Below are 6,667 nucleotides of genomic sequence, written 5' to 3' on the forward strand. Positions count from 1 at the left end.
AGAGGTTCCTAGGATATTCAGATCATATATTTCGATGATTATCAATATTGTTCTCGAGAACTTGCTGTACATTCAGCTCAATACCCTCTAGTACTTTCATTATCCAGTGGACCATATAAATATGCAGTCACTACATCAGTTTGCTGCAAGTTTAATTTTCTCTCTTATATAGCCAGACTTATAAAAAATCTTAAAAGTAGTTGCATCCACCACATGGGAGTATATCTCCTCATAATCTATTACTGGTTTTTGTGAGAATCCTTGTGCAACATTAGCTTTATATCTCACGATTTATATTCCTCACAAGACCCATTTATATCCACTGGTTTTAACATCATATGGGTCTTAATCATATGGCCAAATACGCCTTTCTTCTTTAAACTATTTAACCCCACGTTTCCATTCAATCTGTTCTACGAGTGCACACTCTTATATTGACGTGGGTTCATGATCCTCGCTTATATTCATAAATTCAAGTGCTATATTGTATCATCTTATGTCGACATTCCTTATTGTGTTCCATTATGTTCCAGACATGATATAATTGTTAGGAAATACGCGGTCAAATTTTACGGTAAACCAGAATTTATGGGAGCGGGAAAGGAGCACACACACAAAATTGTCTACGGAGTTCGGCCAATGTTGCCTACATCTTCGGACCTGCTATAGATATTTTATTATCAACCAAGGAAATTTTACAAGCTCACAACTCACACCCCGATCCCAAATACACTCAGAAATTACTCGTAGTTTCTTAAAGAAGATTTTTTGTGAGATTTTTTTTTTTTCTTCTTCTTCTTCTCTTCTCTCGTTCTCTCTCTGTTTTCTTATTTCAGGATGTCTTTCCTCTTCACTTTAGCTCTCCTTTTATAATCATGAAGAAGGTGTTTGGTGAGCTCACAATCTCTGACAAAACCAACGTCAACAATTTCAGCCGCCTAACATCACCGTCCATGCCGTCACCGTCCAATAATGAAAACGTGATTCTTTGACTAACAATCTCCCACTTGAAGACTGATTTCAATCTGTCTTCACACCTTGATCAATGTAGCAGGTCTTCTCAGCTTGTTACTCCAACAAGCCAACTGAGGTTGCACACAACCTCAGTTTATCATACGACACGACTTTCGTCAGCATGTCTGCCAGATTCTTGTTTCCTGGGATCTTCTCAAGCACCAACATTTCATCTTCCAACGCTGATCTGATGAAATGATACCGATGATGTATGTGCTTCGTTCGAGCATGGTAAACCAGATTCTTTGCCAAATCGATGGCACTTTTGCTATCACAGTATAACACACATTTCCCTTGGTCATGGCCTAGCTCTTCTAGAAAAGACTATAGCCATATCATCTCTTTTGTTGCCTCCGTTACCGCAACATACTCAGCTTCACATCTTGATAGAGATACAATTTTCTGCAACTTTGAAACCCAACAAATTGCAGTACCGCCAAAAGTGTAGACATACTCGGTTGTGCTCTTCGTGCTATCAACGTCACCTCCATTGTCAGCATCAACATATCGCTGCAATCCCGTCTTAGACTTCGTGAAACATATCGATAAGCTTGGATTTCCTTTCAGGTATCTGAAAATCCACTTAACGGCTTCCCAATGTTCCTTTCCTGGATTGCTCATAAATCTGCTGACGACTCCCACTGCATGTGCAATGTCTGGCCTTGCACATATCATCGCGTACATCAATCTGCCAATAGCAGAAGCATATGGAATTTTATCCATATATTCCATCTCGTCTTCAGTCTTTGGAGACTGCTCTCTGGATAACTGAAAGTGATTTGCCAGGGGAGTACTAACTGGCTTCGCGTCATCCATGTTAAACCTCTTGAGGACTTTCTTCACATACTCCTCTTGTGATAACTTAAGACTTTCCTTGCTTCTACTGATTCTCATCCCTATAATCTGTCTTGCTTCTCCAAGGTCTTTCATCGCAAACTCTTCTGAGAGTTTCGTCTTCAAGCTATTGATCTCGTGCAAGTCTGCTCATACTATCAGCATGTCATCGACATATAGGAGCAATATCAAGTAGGACTCTTCAAGCCTCTTGAAGTAGCAATAGTGGTCAGCTTCACACCTCAAGAAACCGACGCCTTTAATAAAGCTATCAAACCGTTTATACCACTGTCTTGGAGCTTGTTTTAAGCCGTACAAACTCCTTTTTAGCTTGCAAACAAGGCTTTCCTTCCCTTTGATCTCAAAGCCTTTGGGTTGCTTCATATAAATTTCCTCATCCAAATCACCGTGAAGAAATGCCGTCTTCACATCCATCTGTTGAAGATGCAGATCTTCTTGTGCTACCAGCCCAAGAACCGTTCTGATGGTTACCATCTTGACTACATGAGAGAAGATTTCAGTGTAGTCAACGCCTTATTTTTGTTGGAATCCCTTCACAACAAGCCTCGCTTTATAGTGCTTACTCCCATCAGGTTCTTCTCTTATTCGGTAGATCCACTTGTTAGGCAATGCCTTTTTCTCCTTAGGCAAATCTGCTAACTCCCACGTGTGATTGGATAACAACGAGTTCATCTTGTCGTTCATTGCAAGCTCCCACTTGATCGACTCATCATCTTGCATAGCTTCCTCATAACATTCAGGCTCGCCTCTATCTGTGAGCAGAATGTAGTTGAGCGATGGAGAAAATCTTATTGGCTTTCTGATGATTCTGCTTGACCGTCGTAACTCCGTGACTGGTGTATATGGGACCACTTCAGAATCATCACTTTCTTCAGCTTCACCACTCTCGTCTTGAGAGATTTCTTCTTCTGCTGTTGCGGTATCCTGTGGCAGCTCTGGTGTCAGGATATCTTCTAAGTCAACAGCTTCAGGCTCTTTCCTCCCCGTGCCTTCTTTTAGCTTATCCTTGTACAACGCTTCTTCGTTGAACACAACATTCTTGCTGCGGATGATCTTTCGATTTTCATCATCCCAAAACCGGTAACCAAACTCCGCGTTACCATAGCCGATGAAGTAACACTTCTTAGACTTCGAGCCAAGTTTACTTCTTGCAGCATCATCAATATGAACATAAGCTAAGCATCCGAACACCTTTAGATAAAAAAGATTTACTTTCTTTCCGCTCCAAACTTCTTCAGGGTTCTTAAATCCCAACGGTACGGACGGTCCTCTGTTTATTAAGAAGGCTACGGTATTGATTGCATCTGCCCAAAACGTCTTTGGCAATCCACAGTGCAATCTCATGCTCCTTGCACGCTCATTCAAGGTTCGGTTCATCCTTTCTGCTATTCCATTCTGTTGAGGCGTTCCAGGAATAGTCTTCTCCATCTTGATCCCATTATCAGCGCAATATCTCTTAAATTCGCCGCTGATGTACTCTCCACCATTATCAGACCTTAAACACTTCAACTTGAGATTCGTCTCAATCTCAACCATGGCTTTCCATATTTTGAAAACCGAAAACACTTCATGCTTGTTCTTCATGAAGTAAACCCACACTTTTCTTGTGGAGTCGTCGATAAAGGTCACATAGTAGTATGAACCTCCCAGCGATGCGACAGGAGCGGGTCCCCACACGTTAGTGTGCACCAGCTCTAACTTCTCAGATTTTGGATTTCTTCCTCCTTTAGAGAAACTAACTCGTTTCTGATTCCCAAGGATGCAACTTTCACACATCTGATGATCCACCGTCTTCAGATCCTTCCACCATGAGTTTCATCCCTTTATCACTCATGTGTCCCAACCTACAATGCCACAACTTGGTCTGTTTGGCATTCTCGGCAACAATAACAGTGTCTTGATAACTTGTCCTCATATGAAGAGTGCCTCTTTTATGACCTCTGGCCACCACCATGGAACCTTTCTTGACTCTCCAGGCTCCACCACCAAAATTAACATCGTGCCCCATATCATCAAGTTGACCTACTGAGATCAGATTTCGCATCAACTTTGGCACATGTCTGACCTTTGTAATCTTCCACACACGTCCGTCTGACATCTTCAGGTTGATATCTCCAATACCAACTATGTCCAAAGGTAATCCATCAGCAAGATATACCTTTCCGTAATTTCCCGCAACATAATTTTCCATGATGTTATGGTGCGGTGTGGTGTGGAATGATGCTCCTGAGTCAAGCACCCATGAATCGACTGGGCTATCGACATAGGAGATTGACGCTTTGGTGGTATTTGCAGTTGCATCACGAGCTTCAATTTTCCTCTTGGAATCAACACACACTACCAATGCATCAGCGATTTCACGTGTCACTGCATTGGCTCCGCCTCTAGTGCTGTCTTCCTTCTTCGGTGGTGCTCGGCAATTCTTCTTAATGTGACCGGGCTTTCCACAATTCCACCACTCTGCAGGCTGTCTGAATTTGGACTGGCCCCGTACATTCCTTGACTTCGATCCGCCATTACTCCGGTTATTTCTATCTGGGTTTCTCCCTCTGTTTTCCACGTTGAAAGCAGAGCTCGTTGATGCTTCCCCAGAGTCTATCCTTCGAACTTCCTCAGAAAGGATATGATCTCTAACATCATTGAACTTAAGCTTCTGAGTACCCACAGAATTACTAACCGCTGCTCTCATCGGCTCCCAACTATTTTGCAGAGATGCCATTAGAATCAGTGCTCGCACTTTATCATCAAACTCGATTTCAACTGATGACAGTTGGTTGACAATCGTGTTGAACTCGTTCACATGTGCAGCAACCAGGCCACCTTCTTCCATCTTCAAATGAAAGAGTTTCTTCATGAGAAACACCTTATTGTTTGCCGAAGGTTTCTCATACATATCCGAGAGAACTTTCATGAGTCCTTCCGTGGTCTTCTCCTTCGCAACGTTGTGAGCAGCGTTTTTCGACAGTGTTAACCTTATAACACCTAGAACTTGTCTGTCAAGGAGCTCCCACTCATCCTGCTCCATCTTCTCAGGCTTCTTGCTCAGCGGTTGAGGACGCTTCTTTCCGTACAGATAATCTTCAATTTGCATTCTCCAAAATGCATAATCTGTACCGTCAAATTTCCCGATACTGTGCGCCGAAATGTCTTCGCCTCCCATCGTTTCTGGAACCACCGTGTACTATAACACCTTTGTCGACAAACCAATGTTACCGACAAAATTCACTATTCACGAATTACTGTTCACGTAAATAGTAACTCCGCAAAAAAATTGACCGATCTCTGTAACTCAAGCTCTGATACCAGTTGTTGGGAAATATGCAGTCAAATTTTGCGGTAAACCAGAAGTTATGGGAGCGGGAAAGGAGTACACACAAAATTGTTAACGGAGTTTGGCCAATGTTGCATACGTCTCCGGACCTGCTACAGATCTTTTATTATCAACCAAGGAAACTTTACAAGCTCACAACTCACACTCCGATCCCAAATACACTCAGAAATTACTCGTAATTTCTTAAAGAAGATTTTTTGTGAGAATTTTTTTTTCTTCTTCTTCTTCTTCTTCTTTTTCTCTTCTCTAGTTCTCTCTCTCTTTTCTTGTTTCGGGATGTCTTTCCTCTTCACCTCAGCTCTCCTTTTATAAGCATGAAGAAGGTGTTTGGTGAGCTCACAATCTTTGACAAAACCAACGTCAACAATTTCAGCCGCCTAACATCACCTTCCATGCCGTCACCGTCAAATAATGAAAACGTGATTCTTTGACTAACAATAATCGATTGAGATTCATTATTATCAGGACCTTTAATACCTTGCAGCTTGGCGTCCCAAGCTACGTTGTTTGGTACTTGTATCTTAGAGCCGGCCGGCCTTATCTCTATGTCTGGGATGGTTTCCTTGACCTCAGATTTGTTTTATCATTCTATGCACCTTTCTCTTTTGTTTCCGAGGATTCTTATCTTTTGGAACTTATTGGTCTATCTTGTATAGACTCTGTAGCAACTTGACTGTGTCTCTCTTAGACATCAATTTAGTTGGTGCTTTATAAGCTGGTTTATATATGACTTAGTCATTCTTTTTCGGATCAGCAAATGTGTCTGGCATATGATTAACTAGCTTTGTAAATGTATAATCTTTGGACGTCTATTTCACAGTCCGAGGATCTTGCCAAGACAATGATGGTCAATACCATTCTGTTTCTCTTACCAGCTTATTATTTTATCCCCCTAATGTTGGATAGTCGGATCCATTAAACTTTGCAATCCGTGTTCTTGGCCACTAAATAGATCACCCATATTTGGCTCAAGGTACTTCATTATTTGTGGGAGATTCATATCCAACATATATCTCCATCCTCATCCTCTTCTAAGGATCCATCTTAGACGGCACATATATTTGTGGTGGCTTATCTAAATATCTCAAGATGTTATATGTCTGGCTCATGACCCGTAATAAATTTGAGATGGAATATCTATGCTCACTTAATGGTTTGATGCTTATTAGTTAAAATGCATGTAAATTCGTGTGTCCCCAAGCCTTGGACTGAGAGTTTGGACCTATGGGTAATGGCCAATACAGATTTATAAAAGGATTCAGCCAAGCTATATGTAGTATGGACATGTGCGGATTTGTCCTCACTGCCCCCTCATGGACATACTATAATCTTTAAGTGCTTTGGAACATCATGGCCTAATGAGTTTCCCTTGTGTTCATGGTACACACGTGAGATTCTATGGGATAACTCTTTGTGCACTTTCCAATATCAATTTCGCATCATGTTTTGGACCAGAATGGCCAATCC

The sequence above is a fragment of the Brassica napus genome, chromosome C8, assembly GCF_020379485.1.
Source record: "Brassica napus cultivar Da-Ae chromosome C8, Da-Ae, whole genome shotgun sequence".
Lineage (NCBI taxonomy): Eukaryota > Viridiplantae > Streptophyta > Magnoliopsida > Brassicales > Brassicaceae > Brassica > Brassica napus.